The sequence below is a fragment of the Accipiter gentilis genome, chromosome W (genome assembly GCF_929443795.1).
Source record: "Accipiter gentilis chromosome W, bAccGen1.1, whole genome shotgun sequence".
Taxonomy (NCBI): Eukaryota; Metazoa; Chordata; class Aves; order Accipitriformes; family Accipitridae; genus Astur; species Astur gentilis.
In genome coordinates, this window is record NC_064918.1 from 1,069,897 (window position 1) to 1,085,692 (window position 15,796).

Genomic DNA, 15,796 nt, shown 5'->3' on the forward strand with positions numbered 1-15,796 from the left:
TGCATGGAATTGCTGTGACCGAAGTGCAGGACCCGGCACTTGGCCTTGTTGAACCTCATACAATTGGCCTCAGCCCATTGATCCAGCCTGTCCAGATCTCTCTGTAGGACCTTCCTACCCTCAAGCAGATCAACCCTGCCTCCCAACTTGGTGTCATCTGCAAACTTGCTGAGGGTGCACTCAATCCCCTCATCCAGATCATTGATAAATATATTAAAGAGAAATGGCCCCAAAACTGAGCCCTGGGGAACACCACTTGTGACCTGCCACCAACTGGATTTCACCCCATTCACCACAACCCTTTGGGCTCGTCCATCCAGCCAGTTTTTCACCCAGTGAAGAATACACTTGTCCAAGCCATGAGATGCCAGCTTCTCAAGGAGTAAATTAATTCTATGAACATTTTATGGATATTTATGGATATTTCACAAAATTTTATGGGGGAAGGGGTGGTTAATGAGGATGTATTGGATAGTGAGGGACCTGAGCATGATGTAAATGGTATGGAATAAGGGGTGGAGAACGTGCTGGTTTTGGCTGGGATAGAGTTAATTTTCTTCATAGTAGCTTGTATGGGGCTATGTTTTGGATTTGTGCTGAAAACAGTGTTGATAACACAGGGATGTTTTAGTTATTGCTGAGCAGTGTTTACACAGAGTCAAGGCCTTTTCTGCTTCTCATACCGCCCCCCCCCCAGCGAGTAGGTTAGAGGTGCAAAAACAGTTGGGAGAGGATACAGCTGGGACAGTTGACCCCAATGGACCAAAGGGATATTCCATACCATATGATGTCATGCTCAGCAATAAAAAGCTGGGGGGGGGAGAAGAAGGAAGGGGGAACGTTCGGATTTACGGTGTTTGTCTTCCCAAGTAACTGTTAGGCATGATGGAGCCCTGCTTTCCTGGAGATGGTCCTAAACACCTGCCTGCCAATGGGAAGTAGTGAATGAATACCTTGTTTTGCTTTGTTTGCATGTGTGGCTTTTGCTTTACCTATTAAACTGTCTTTATCTCAACCCACGAGTTTTCTCACTTTGACTATTCTGATTCTCTCCCCTATTCCACTGGAGGGGAGTGAGTGAGTGGCTGTGTGGGGCTTTGTTGCCAGCTGGGGTTAAACCACGACACCTACTCAAAATGTGCTTGTCTATAAGAGTTTCTCTACAAGAGCATCTCTGCACGAGATCTCCCAGACAGACCAGACCCTCTCTGGGGACACCTGGCTGACTCCGGACTCCGTGACACAGATCATCTCTGCAGTGAGACTTTTCTGTCGTCAATTAGTCCGACTCATGGGTGCGATTTGGTGAGTGTCCTACCAGCAATACCACACATAAATATATTCATAGGTGCATGTACAGGTATAACTTTCATAAGTATATACTTGCTTTATGCAGGAGGTAGAAATAAACGGACACCTGTAATCTTGAAAGCAGACGACAGACGACCCTTTATTGCTAAACCACACACATATTTATAATCACATATTCTGCAAAGTCATTGTACACGCGCACAAGCATAGAATATGATTGGTTATACCAACACTGTACACGCGCATAAACATAAGGAATAATTGGTTACTGTTGAGGATTTCTTGGCTGGGCGAGGGCATGTGAGCAATCCAGCCGTTAGGTGGGAACGAAGCATAAGTTTACAAAGTGCTGGAGCAGACAAGGACGCTGTGTCCTTGTACGCTGGGAAAAAGGAAGATAAGAAGAGCCTGACAAGCAACTCCTGGATGCCGAAGAATGAGATAAGTAACTGCTGGACACCTCGTGAAGAAGCTTGCACAGCCAATAGAGGATAAGATAGTGTCGCGTGAACCAGGGTATTGTACCAATTAGAGTATTATATAAGGCGCGTGCACAAGCACATAAGGTATATAACTGTGCTAAAAGTTGTAGTAAATGGACTTCACTTGATCACATTGGTCTGTGCGTGATTTCCCCTGTGGATCCTCCACAACATTTGGCGCCCGAACAGGGACCCTCAGAGCAGCACTTTATCGTCTCTATGAGATTTTCTGGTGCAGCTGAACCGACGAGGGAGCAGAGGAGCTGGCTGAGAGTGTTCCTGAGCCGCGGCAGGATGGCATGAGCTTCAGCTAAGCTGGGAAGCACGACATGAGCTTCAGCTGAGCTGGGACGCGCGTAAGTTTTAATCTCGCCCTGAGCTGGGAAAATGAGGAGACGCGCGGAAGCTTGAATCTCGCCCTGATTAGGTGAGCGGTCAGAGAAGGAGATGGGGTTGGACAAAAGGCAGGAAGCAGTCCTAAAGCTCCTTTGTAATTTTCTCTCTGAGAGAGGACTGAAATTCGATAATTCTGTGTTAAAGGGGTTACTTTTATGGGCCTGGGAGAAAGACCTTATCCCGAATGTAAATGTCACATTTGAAGAAGTGACCTGGGATAATATAGGCAAGGCGCTGTGGGACGCTGCTAACTGCAAGGGGGGTAAGGTAAAGGAGATGAAAAAATACGCAGCGCTCGGGAAAGTAATTCAAGACATGCTGGAGACAATGAGGGCGGACCGGGAGGTAGCCGCCGCTGCCCGCGCGGCCGTGACCCCCTCTGCTGCCTCCACGGCTGCCGCATTAGCCTACCCCACTGGAGTTGGGGGGACATTCTCTACACAACTATCTCCACCTACTCTGACATCCATTTCTGTTAATGCTGAGACGCCTGCACAGACGCAGCCTTTGCCTATACCCAGCCAGGCCGCTGGCGCCAAAAAAATTCCCCCGTCTGTTACTCCACAAGAAACAGGGGAATTAGAGGGGGCCGATTGTCGCCCGACAGATCCGAACCCGACAGATTCGGGGGTGACTAATGCAGATAAACAGATTACGGGGGAGAGGGAACCATCTCCATTGGGTAGTGCGATGGAAGAGCTAAGGGAGGTGGTGAACCAATTACAAAAACTGACAGTACGGTCGGAATAGCTCCTAAGGGAGGTGGTGCAGCAATTACAAAAAATGGCAGTACGGTCGGGAGAACCAGAAGTGAGGGAGAAACGTTCATCCTCCCGAAAGATGAACCGAGAAGGCAACAGAATGAAGATTCTGGCCGTATACCAGTCCCGCTCCCGCTTTCCCCCTTCTCGCCACCCCCTCGTCGCCTCCCAAGGCCCCTCCCCTCCTACCTCCTCCACCGCCCACTCCAGCCCCCTTCTCCCCGCCCCCTCCTTCGGCCCCTCCCCTCCCGCCCCCTCCACCGCCACTCCCTTTCCACCACCCCCTCCGCCCACTTGCAGTGGCACGTGTCAGCTGGCCATGGAGCGGCCACCGCCAGCCGCGGCCGCGGCCGGCCCCCGGGCAGAACCATCCGCGCCCCCGCCACCGCCCGTTCATCCATCCCGCCTCTCGGGACCAGAGACGGTGAAACCAACCGCGCCCGCGATAGACGCGGAGTCGCTTGTAATAGCCACTGCAGAAGAAAGGCAGAGACATTGGAGGGGTGTAATAAAAGATGCCATTATAGAAGGGACTATGCTCTAAGCATTCCCAGTTATTGCACCAAATGGACAGAAAAAATGGGAGGCGTTTGACTGGAAGGTCATTGAGAAATTAAGGAATGCTGTGAGTCAGTATGGAATCAAATCTACATTAACTCACCAAATACTGCAATTCATTTTTTCTGCTGATACGCTGATACCTCAAGATAATAAACAGCTAGCACAGTTGGTTTTGACACCCGCCCAAATGTTAGTGTTTTTCCGGCAGTGGGAGACGTTCTGTGATAGGGAACAAGCAACACCACGACAAACAGATCCCTTATGGGGAGTAACCATGCAGATGCTGATGGGCACTGGACCCTTCGCATCAGGGAACGCTCAGTTACAATGTGTCACTGAGGTTCATCATCTATCACAGATCTTGGCGTATCAAGCTTTTCTTTACCATACCAGACAATATGCGCAGCCATGCTTTTACCCAGGTGAAACAGGAGTATAACGAACCTTTTGCACAGTTTATTAATAGACTGCATAGGGCAATCTATGACCACCCTGACATGAACGAGGGCATGAAAGAAAATATGTTCAAAATACTTGCTTTTGAAAATGTTACTGAAAAGACACGCAAAGCATTGTGTAATTTGCCAAAAAATGCAGACGTCGTTGATATGATAGAATACATGGATCGATCAGTGGACTCACAGAAAACAGACTATGTTGCCGCAGCTCTACAAGGAGCTACAAAGAAGCACAAGGCCAGTAAGACACCCTTGGTCAAGTGTTTTAACTGTGGCAAACGTGGACACATTAGGAGCAAATGTACAGGTACTGTTAACAGTAAGTGCTGCAACAAGTGTAAGAAAGATAACCATACCACCAAGAATATAGGAAGAAGGGAAAATTTACACCGACCGCGAATGCCCCTCGCACAACGACACAAATGCAAGGGGCTTGAGCTGCCAGCCCTCAGGCAGCCTCGCAACCACCAGATCCGCCACCGCAGGAAGCTCCGCAGTGGATGTGGAAACCGCAGTAGACATTACGTTGATGGACACAGGGGTACACTTGCTTGATAGCAACATAAAGGGACCATTGCGGTTCAGGCTTAGTGCATTTTAATGGAACGATCTTTAACAGCTCTAAAAGGAATTTTGGTAGTCCCTGGGCTTATTGATGCAGATTATTGTGGGACTGTGAAAATTATGATTCATATTTTAATCCCTCCTGTTTCTATTCCTAAAGGTACCAGAGTAGCACAATTAGTTCCATTCAGGTCGTGTGTTCCGAACCCAGGTGAAGTACAACGTGGAGATGGTGGATTCGGCTCCACAGGGAAACCGCAGGTATACCTTGCCATGGACATAACAAAAGGTAAACCAGAAAAGGTAGTGCAATTGGAAGGGCCTGACGGAGTTATCGTCAAGAAACCGATGACGATCAATACAGGAGCTGATGTTACGATTATTTCACGATGCATTTGGCCCCCGTCATGGCCACTGATCAATCCAAATTTTGGTATTGCAGGGATAGGGGGCACACAAGCCACCTTAGTAAGTCAGCTACCGATTACCCATTTGTGTTCCCCGATGGTGAACACGTTACGATGCGTCCGTACATCATGACTACCCCACCTGAATTGCTTGGCCTCATAGGCCGTGATTTATTGAGCCAAATGAAGGCAATGTTAGTGACCCATCCTTTTTAGGGGCAGCCAATCCTGAAAATTAGCTGAAAAATAGATGAGCCTGTTTGGATTGATCAGTAGCTGCTAAATTCTGAAAGGCTGCTAAAAATACAAGGGTTAGTTGAGGACCAATTGAGAGTGGGCCATGTTGTTCATTCTACTAGTCCATGGAATATACCAATATTTACCATTCCCAAAAAAAGTGGGAAATGGAGACTGTTACATGATCTTAGAGCTGTGAATGCGGTGATGCACAGTATGGGAGCCCTGCAGCCAGGTTTCCCATCTCAAGTTATGCTTCCAGAAGAATGGGATTTGTTAATTATAGATCTAAAAGATTGTTTCTTCACCATTCCCTTGCACCCAGATGACGCTGAACGGTTCGCCTTTTCAGTACCATTGATTAACAAGGCAGAGCCCTATAAGAGATCCCATTGGGTCGTGTTTCCGCAATGAATGCGAATTCCCCCATGATGTGTCAGGTGTATGTGGCCTGGGCATTAGAGCCTGTAAGAAAGCAGTTTCCTCAGTCAATTATTTATCATTATATGGATGACATTTTGATAGCGGGAAGGAACTTGCCACAGGATGAAATTTTAACTCAATTGCAGGACATCTTAAGCCATCGCGGAGTAATAATCACTCCTGAAAAGGTGCAAAAGGCAGCACCTTGGAAGTATTTGGGGTGGCACATAGATGCTAGCAATGTTAAACCTCAGAAGGTTCAAATAACATGAGAAATTTCAATGTTACATGATGTCCAGAAGCTTGTGGGAGATATCCAGTGGGTGCGGAATCTTTGCGGTATCACTAATGACAATATGGCCCCTCTGGTAGAACTCTTGGGTACGAGCGCACGTGCAGATGAGAAAGGGGAAATGACAGAGCTGACCAATTGGTTGCAGCGGCATGGGAGCCTCCTCCAGGGAATCGTTTTCAACAAAGCACGGCAATCACATGCGTTCTTGCACCAACCCGCTAGCATGTTAACAAAGCAATTTGACTTACCACTCACTGATGCCCAAGGTATCGTTAAAGTATGCCCCGATTGTCAAAAGGAAGGGCTGGGCTTGGGCTGTGGGGTTAACCCACGAGGTCTTTTGCCATTGCAGTTGTGGCAAATGGATGTCACCCATGTCATGTGGTTTGGTGCAAAGCGTTCTGTACATGTGTGGACTGATACCTATCCTGCTGCCATATGGGCCACGGCACGACCTGGAGAAAAGGCCTTACATATTGAATGACATCTTCACGCTTCTTTTGCAGTGCTTGGTGTGCCTAAAGAAATTAAGACGGACAACGGCCCAGCCTATGGTTCTACACGATTTGTTCGATTTTGTAATTTGTGGGGAATTCACCATGGTACCGGTATTCCACATCTTCCCACAGGACAGGCTATTGTCAAATTGGCCAACTAAACCCTAAAAGAACATGCTGCAAAAACAAAAAGGGGGAACCCAGGGCTTACTCCCCGAGGAACGATTGGCCAAAGCCTTATTTGTGCTAAATTATCTTAGATTGACAGGTGATCACAAAGACCCACCAATGGTAGTGCATCATGTTCTTTTACAGGCAGAAAGGACGCAACAAAGTACAGGAATCATGGTAATGTATAAGGACCCAGAATCTGGGAAATGGTGCGGACCAGCAGAAGTAAAACTTACTGGGAGATCCCGGCTAAGTGGGTCAAGCCATGGCTTCGCCCTGATGCTGGACCTGGAATTATCCCAATGGCAACTGGCACAGCACCGGCGGGTGCTGGAGCCACTGATCCAACAAATTCTGAGTAATAGAGTATTACACTTTAGAGGACTAGCGGACATTGACTCCTTCAGAGAGGTTTTTAGAACAGCGTGCCTTATTGTATATAGAACTTGCTTTAGGTAAAAAGTGTGTTAAGCATAATTTGATTAAACATAGTGTGATTATGGGAAGACATTGTGGGGTAAATGTAAAAGTTAGTTAAAGCCAAAATTAGGGGTAAGGTCTATTTCCATTAATAACCTGGGAACGAAGTTGATTGTGTTTCCACAGATACAGGCCCACGATGGACTCCTGTTCGATTTGCACGACCATCATCATCTGGAGCATCATAGATGACGTGGCAATATGAATACTACCTCAGCCGAAAACTAATGTATAGGTCACCTTGGCTAACATAACAGGTCAAGATTCTCTGTGCATCGCAACTGTATCGTAAAGCCCATGAACCAATAGACAAGATGGCTATGACTCGTGCAGCGCGCCTGGCCAGCGAGCGCATGCGTCATAGATTGCAACCGAGGTGGACTTTTGGCACCCGCTGGCCACATTGCTAAAACCCATTCCCCTGCAGATGTATAAATATCGGGATTTTTCCGAAGAGCATCAGACTGGTGTACGGTGAGGCCATCGTTGCCTCTGTGGGGACGCCCATGGAAAGCTGGCACCTACCGATTGCTGAGCTGAGTTCGTGGAGCAAGATGGCACAAGAATGTATGGATGGTTCATCTTCTTCACAATCCTCATGGTCTGGGTCATTAGGGGTAACAGGTTGGCTCAAAGAATTATGGGCATTATTGTAGTTACTGTGATTTTAGCTATTGTAATAATTTTACCTTGTTCAGCTTGTTAAGAAGAAAAAAAAAAAGGCATCCCAAGTTATTAGGCAAGCCTGGATTGCTCAAAAACAAAAAGGGGGAATTGTTGAGGATTTCTTGGCTGGGCAAGGGCATGTGAGCAATCCAGCCATTAGGTGGGAACGAAGCATAAGTTTACAAAGTGCTGGAGTGTACAAGGATGCTGTGTCCTTGTACGCTGGGAAAAAGGAAGATAAGAAGAGCCTGAGAAACAACTCCTGGATGCCGAAGAATGAGATAAGTAACTGCTGGACACCTCGTGAAGAAGCTTGCACAGCCAATAGAGGATAAGATAGTGTCGCGTGAACCGGGGTATTGTACCAATTAGAGTATTATATAAGGCGCGTGCACAAGCACATAAGGTATATAACTGTGCTAAAAGTTGTAGTAAATGGACTTCACTTGATCACATTGGTCTGTGTGTGATTTCCCCTGTGGCTCCTCCGCAACAGGTTACCTCTCGTAAGGGATATAAAAAGGCTCCCTTGGATGCAGTAGTCTTATTTCTTGTACATGCAGCTGGATGTTTTTCTAATTCCGGTTCTGTTGGTATTACGGCCACCAGAGGGGGAGCCACCGCAGGGGTGGCTCCCATAAGAAGCTGTTAGAAGCTCACCCGTCTCCAAGTCAGACGTGCCTCTGGCCAAGGCCGACCCAGTCAGCGATGGTGGTAGCGCCTCTGGGATAACATATTTAAGAAGGGTGTTATAAATTAATTTTTTCCCAAACAGGATTCCAAACAAACTTAACAATTTATTAAATGAATAAAGGTAAGCAAACAGCGCTGGGCACGCCGGGAGCTTCTGCTCTACCAAGACGCGCACCGTGAAAAACAAGACAGCTTCTTTTATAGTCTAACGTTCGTTACATATTCATACTAGGCGTGTTCTTCTCTATCTCCTGGTTGTGTGGGTGCTTAGAAACTTTTCTCTGACCAGGCTCCCCACTGTTTGCGCCAGACAGCAGACATCCTGTGTAACCGCCAACACCTTGCACAGCACCACCTGCGATCACCAGAACCCAAACAAGTTCACAACAGACACCTCCCCCCTCAACAAACGCATACAACAAATTGCCCATCAAGACCCTAAGTACTGCAGTCTCTGAGGCTAAATATATATCTAAATGCCTCAGTTCTCCCCTAGGGTCTCTTGTTTAACACTGTGCAGTTAACAACAAAACGCGAACTATATACATATCATTTGTCTCATCCCCGCCTGCGGTTATACAAGGACCGACAAAATGGTTAAAGATTACATACACAGTGAGGGTCACATTTTATTATGTGGCCCTAGCATTGTTTATATTGACACGAATCAGATGAACATATTTAAGAAGGGGAACCTGCAGTGAGTGAGGGGATTGGAATGTGAGAGGAACACCTATGCAGATACCAAGGCCAGTGAAGAAGGACGGGGAGGAGTTGCGCCGGAGGAGGTGATGCCCCTGCAGCCCGTGGTAAGGCAGCAGGCTGTCCCCCTGCAGCCCATGGAAATGAACGGTGGAGCAGATGCCCACCTGCAGCTCGTGGAGGAGCCCACACCAGAGCAGTTGGATGCCCCCAAAGATGGCCATGACTCCATGGGAAAGCCCGCGCTGGAGCAGCCTGTGACTGAAGATCGGCCCGTGGAAAGGACCCATGCCAGGGAAGTTTGTGAAGAACTGCAGCCCATGGAAAGGATTCATGTTGGAGAAGTTCGTGAAGGACTGTCTCCCGTGGGAGGGACCCCATGCTGGAGCAGGGGAAGAGTGAGGAGTCCTCCCCCTGAGGAGGAAGGAGCGGCAGAGACAGTGTGTGGTGAACTGACCCCAACCCCCATCCCCTGTTCCCCTGCGCCTTGGGGAGAGGAGGTAGAGAAAACCGGGAGTGGGGAGAGGAAGTAGAGAAAACCGGGAGTGGAATTGAGCTGGGAAGGAAGGAGGGGTGGGGGGAAGGTGTTTTAAGATTTGGGTTTTACTTCTCGGTATCCTTGTTTTGATTTGATTTGTAGTAAATTAAATTGGTTTTGTTTCTTCCCCAAGTTGAGCCTATCTTTTCCCCATGACCATAAGTGGTGAGTGATCCCTCCCAGTCCTTGTCTCGACCCACGAGCCTTTCTTTATATTTTCTCCTCATCCCACCATGGCCGGGGAGGGGGGGGGGGGGGGGGGGGAGGAGGAGGGAGGGAGGGAGCGAGCAAGCGAGCGGCTGCGTGGTGCTTTGTTACCGGCTGGGTTTAAACCACGACAAGAGGTATAGGCTAAAAAAAGGCAGGGAGACAGTTTAAGGGAGAAAAAGGCTAAACCAGTGTATAATAAGATCTGCTTATAACTAAATCCAGTGGCTACTACCAGTCCAAGTTAAGGATTACTGTACCCAACTGCTATTTACCATAACACCTGCCTCCAATATATCCCCTACAATGATATGAAAGCATAGTACAAATCTTTCTTTGAAACAGGTCAGGCATTTGCTCAAACATACAGTTTAATATTTACTTAGAGAGCAAAACTCTCTAAGAGTTTAGAGACTTTTAGAGAATTTAGAAACTTAAAGAGGAAAACTAAAGTTGCCATGGAGGGGAACCTCAATCCATCCCACTCCTACCAGCTTGATGCCAGTGCCAGCAATAGATGCCCAGAGCCTGGAGAGGGATCACAGGTCAGGAGGAGAGCACCTGAAGAGCAGCACAAAGGAATTCTAGCCAGTAAGCCAGCTTCATCTGGGGCCCAACTTAAATGCCTCTATGCAAACACATGTAGCATGGGGAATAAACAAGAGGAGTTAGAGATGTGCACACGCTTCCAGGGCTATGATCTTGTCGGCATCACAGAGACGTGGTGGGATGGCTCCTGTGACTGGAGAGCTGGAATGGAAGGATATAGGCTGTTTAGGAGGGACAGGCATGGGAGACAAGGATGGGGTGTCACCCTCTATGTCAGTGACCAGCTGGAGTGCATGGAGCTCTACCTGGGAATGGATGAGGAGCTGACCAAGAGCCTATGGGTCAGGATTAAAGGGAGGGCAGGGACAGGTGACATTATAGTGGGGGTCTGTTACAGCCCACCTGACCAGGAAGACCGAGCAGATGAGGCCCTCTATAGACAGATAGGAGCAGCCTCACATTCACAAGCCCTGGTCCTCATGGGGGACTTCAACCACCCCGATATCTGCTGGAAGGACAACACAGCAGGGCATAAGCAATCCAGGCGGTTCCTGGAATGCATTCATGACAATTTCCTTCTCCAAGTGATAGAGGAGTGCAGGAGGTAGAAATAAACGGACACCTGTAAAGTTGAAAGCAGACGACAGATGACCCTTTATTGCTAAAACACACACATATTTATAATCACATATTCTGCAAAGTCATTGTACATGCGCACAAGCATAAAATATGATTGGTTATACCAACTCTGTACACGTGCATAAACATAAGGCATAATTGGTTATACCAACTAAAACATGCGAAACTTGTCTCAGTCTAATTGGTCAAGATAAACTGCCAAATTTGAGGTTCTTTGTGCCAAGTTCCCTTTATCATGGAATGTGCACCTGTGTTCTTCTAATTGGCATCTTTCTTTTTTTGTCTTCTTGATTATTCTGTTCAAGGTCTTCTAAAGGTGTCTGGAATGCTCTTGCGACCGTTAGCTAAATATGTCTCCACAATTCCCCCTTTTTTGTTTTTTGACAATTAACACCTGCTGTATTGCCCTTTGCAAAGACCTATGAACACAATTAATTAAACACGGTAAAAGCAACATTATACCTAATAAAATACATAAGAATAAAAGAAACCCCGATTTTTAACAAAGATACAAACCAACTCCTAAGTCCCCATCCCGCAGCTAAATGCTCTAAGCTGAAATGACAGCTTTCTTAATTGCGTTAAAGCTCTTGCAGCTCCTTCTTGCCTCTGCAGTTATGTTATCTTGTTTATTAATTGCTCCACTGTCCAAGTTCCTCGTGTCCGTTGTTTTTTCTGGTGGTTCAAAGTCCGTTCATACTGCAGCTGTCACGTATTCCGGCCCACTCATGCTAACTGCGGCCTACTTATGCTAACTCTAAATAATCAGGCTCAAAGAAATGTCCCCCATTTTCCACGAAATCTCCCACAATTCCCCCTTTTTGTTTTTGTGCAAGCCAAGTTACATGAAATGCTTTTGCAATCATATGTTCAACTATTTTTACGATACATGGTACAATCATTACAACTGCTAATACTACAATTAGAATAACTAAGCCATGCATAAGCAAATCTTTCAATCGTCTCATAATTCCCAAACTTGCTAGCCATCCACTTAACCCTGTGTCAGTTATCGTGAGTCTTTTACTGTGAATCATATTGATATTGGGTGTTAGTAACGTAAGTCATCCGAGGCTACATGGCCTCCCGTTAAGTTTCGATGCAATTCCCCCCTCCTCTGCTCTATCCCCACAAATTAAAAGCATCCCTGCAGGTGTTGGAGCGGCGGAGGAATGCACATAAGTCGACCCAATATGAGTGATAGAAGTGATTCAACTTTATTTGCACGGATAGCTCATATTTATACAGTTTGCGATAATTATGCCTACTAGTCCTAATACGATTGGTACATTGCTAATGTTTATTCATTACTAAAACACACCGACTTGTAGTTTGCAGCTATGCGTGTTCAGTAACTTTCTCATGGGAACTTCTTCAAAAGTTACTTATGAAGTTATGCCAAGGTCACACCGTCCCTGTCTTTCTCCTGATAACAGCAAGACCAGCTGTTGTTTTTCTCCTGATATCAGGAAAGCCAGCAGTCTTCGGCCAAGGCCTAGTCTTGCTGCCCACGCTGACATTCCTTCACACAGAACTCTGCTCGCACAACTTTTCTATAGAGCCATGTCCTTTCTCATCAAGCCAATTCCCAACAATTCCCCCTTTTTCTTTTTGTGCGAGTAGAGCTTGGTGTGTCAGCTTTGAGACTCCTTTCATCATGCACCCATATGCAATTTTAACTATTACACAGATTAATATCAATATACCCAACCACCGTAAGGCTTCTTTAATCAATGACATTAGCCATGGTGTTATCCCACCAAATATTGACTGTAACACCCCATCAAACCAATTAGTTTCTTGCTGGATCTTTGTGTATGTTTCTTCAGCCAATCTATTCGTTTGTGTATAGATTGAGGTAAAATTTTAACACCTGCTGTATTGCCCTTTGCAAAGATCTGTGAACACAATTAATTAAGCACAGTAAAAACAACATTATACCTAATAAAATACATAAGCACACAAAAAGAGGTTTGATTAATAGCTTTAGCTAGTGACACCCAAACATTCTTACTGTCCCATGGCGTTAACCGATGTGGATCAGTCACCGGTGTCACTGTCATGCTGCTTAATACAGTCAGTGTGTTCCATATCAATCTTAGCATAAGGTTTCAAATTTATGGGTAAATCAGGAACGTATCTGCCAGACATGGAGGATGTGATTTTTTGTCCAATTGCTGTCAAGGCTTGCCGTCCTGGTGCACTTAGTTGTCTTGTAGAAGTTAAGCTATCGCTGCCCCGCAATAAATCCAGCAGCGGCTGTAAGTCTGTATTTGTAATACCACAACAAGGTCGAATCCACTGTAGGTGTCCGTCTAAATCTTTCTCCCTCTTTTTGTTTTTGAGCAATCCAGGCTTGCTTAATAACTTGGGATGCGATTTTCCTTAATAAGCTGAACAAGGTAAAAGTATTACAATAGCTACAATCACAGTAACTACAATAATGCCCATAATTCTTTGAGCCAACCTGTTACCCCTAATGACCCAGACCATGAGGACTATGAGGAAAATGAACCATCCATACATTCTTGTGCCATCTTGCTCCACGAACTCAGCCCAGCAATCGGTAGGTGTCAGCTTTACATGGGCGTCCCCACAGAGGCAACGACGGCCTCACCGTACACCAGCCCGATGCTCTTCGGAAAATCCCAGTATTTATACATTTGCAGAGGAATGGGTTTTAGCACACGTGGCCAGCGGGTGCCAAAAGTCCGCCTCGGTTGCAATCTATGACGCATGCGCTCGCTGGCCAGGCGTGCTGCACGAGTCATAGCCATCTTGTCTATTGGTTCGTGGGCTTTCCGATACAGTTGCGATGCACAGAGAATCTTGACCTGTTATGTTAGCCAAGGTGACCTATACATTAGTTTTCGGCTGAGGTAGTATTCATATTGCCACATCATCTATGATGCTCCAGATGATGATGGTTGTGCAAATCGAACAGGAGTCCATCGTGGGCCTGTATCTGTGGAAACACAATCAACTTCGTTCCCAGGTTATTAATGGAAATAGACCTTACCCCTGATTTTGGCTTTAACTAACTTTTACATTTACCCCACACTGTCTTCCCGTAATCACGCTATGTTTAATCAAATTATGCTTAACACACTTTTTACCTAAAGCAAGTTCTATATACAATAAGGCACACTGTTCTAAAAACCTCTCTGAAGGACTCAGTGTCCGCTAGTAATACTCTAATAGTTAGAATCTGCTGGATCAGTGGCTCCAGCACCCGCCGGTGCCGTGCCAGTCGCCATTGGGACAATTCCGGGTCCAGCATCAGTGCGAAGCCATGGCTTGACCCACTTAGCCGGGATCTCCCAGTAAGTTTTACTTCTGCTGATCCGCACCATTTCCCGGATTCTGGGTCCTTATACATTACCATGATTCCTGTACTTTGTTGCGTCCTTTCTGCCTGTAAAAGAACATGATGCACTACCATTGGTGGGTCTTTGTGATCACCTCTCAATCTAAGGTAATTTAGCACAAATAAGGCTTTGGCCAATTGTTCCTCTGGGAGTAAGCCCTGGGTTCCCCCTTTTTGTTTTTGCAGCATGTTCTTTTAGGGTTTAGTTGGCCAATTTGACAATAGCCTGTCCTGTGGGAAGATGTGGAATACCGGTACCATGGTGAATTCCCCACAAATTACAAAATCGAGCAAATCGTGTAGAACCATAGGCTGGGCCGTTGTCCGTCTTAATTTCTTTAGGCACACCCAGTACTGCAAAAGAAGCATGAAGATGTCATTCAATATGTAAGGCCTTTTCTCCAGTTTGTGCCGTGGCCCATATGGCAGCAGGATAGGTATCAATACACACATGCACAGAACGCTTTGCACCAAACCACGTGATGTGGGTGAAATCCATTTGCCACAACTGCAATGCCAAAAGACCTCGTCGGTTAACCCCACAGCCCAAGCCGAGCCCCTCCTTTTGACAATCAGGGCATGCTTTAAAGATACCTTGGTGTCCTGGGTTCAGCTGGGATAGAGTTAATTTTTACAGGAACCTGGGAGGTGGTGGCATAGCCGGGGCAGCTGACCTGAACTAGCCAAGGAGCTATTCCATACCATGTGACATCCTGCCCAGTATATAAATGGGGAGCGGGCCGGGGGGGTGGTCTCTGTTTTCGGTGGGGGAAGTGGCGGAGCGTCGGGTCCCGGGTGGTGAGCAGTTGCACTGTGCATCACTCTTTTTGTATACTTTTTTTTTTCATTAGTGCCGTTGTTGTTGTTGTAATCTCTTTGTGTTTGTTCCAGTAAACTGCCTTTATCTCAACCCTCGAGGTTCCAGTTTCTTTTTCTTCTCTCCTCCGTCTCCTCCCCATCCCACCGGAGGGGGGCGGAGGAGTGAGCGAGCGGCTGCGTGGTCCTTTGTTACCGGCCGGGCTGAAACCACGACAGTCCTTTTTGGCGCCCAACGTGGGGCAGAAGGGTTGATATAACGACAGATCTGGCCAGAGCGTGTTGAAACAAATTTGCCAAACGCATTTCTTAGAGAAATAGATGTTAGTCACAATGTTGTTTCATTTGTTTACATGGTGGCGTTTTGTAAGCTCTTATATGCTCTATGTATTGCCTGTAGTTGCATATCTCATCTCTGGGAGAGTGATTGGGATTATCATTTTGCTGTACTGGGCAATGTCGACTTATGAAATGATTACATCACTGGTCATGAGGTTAAGCTGGTATCTGTATGAGGCAGTGATAATATTTCCATACTTTGGGCGCCTTCTGTCGGATTTTATTGGTAATTACACC

General features: G+C 46.6%; 1 protein-coding gene across 1 annotated transcript in view; it reads right to left on the reverse strand.

The window, feature by feature from the left end:
• The window catches only part of LOC126035378 (uncharacterized), a 197,971-nt gene that overhangs the window by 79,617 nt on the left and 102,558 nt on the right, over window positions 1-15,796 (reverse strand). The gene's annotated exons all lie outside the window — the stretch shown is intronic.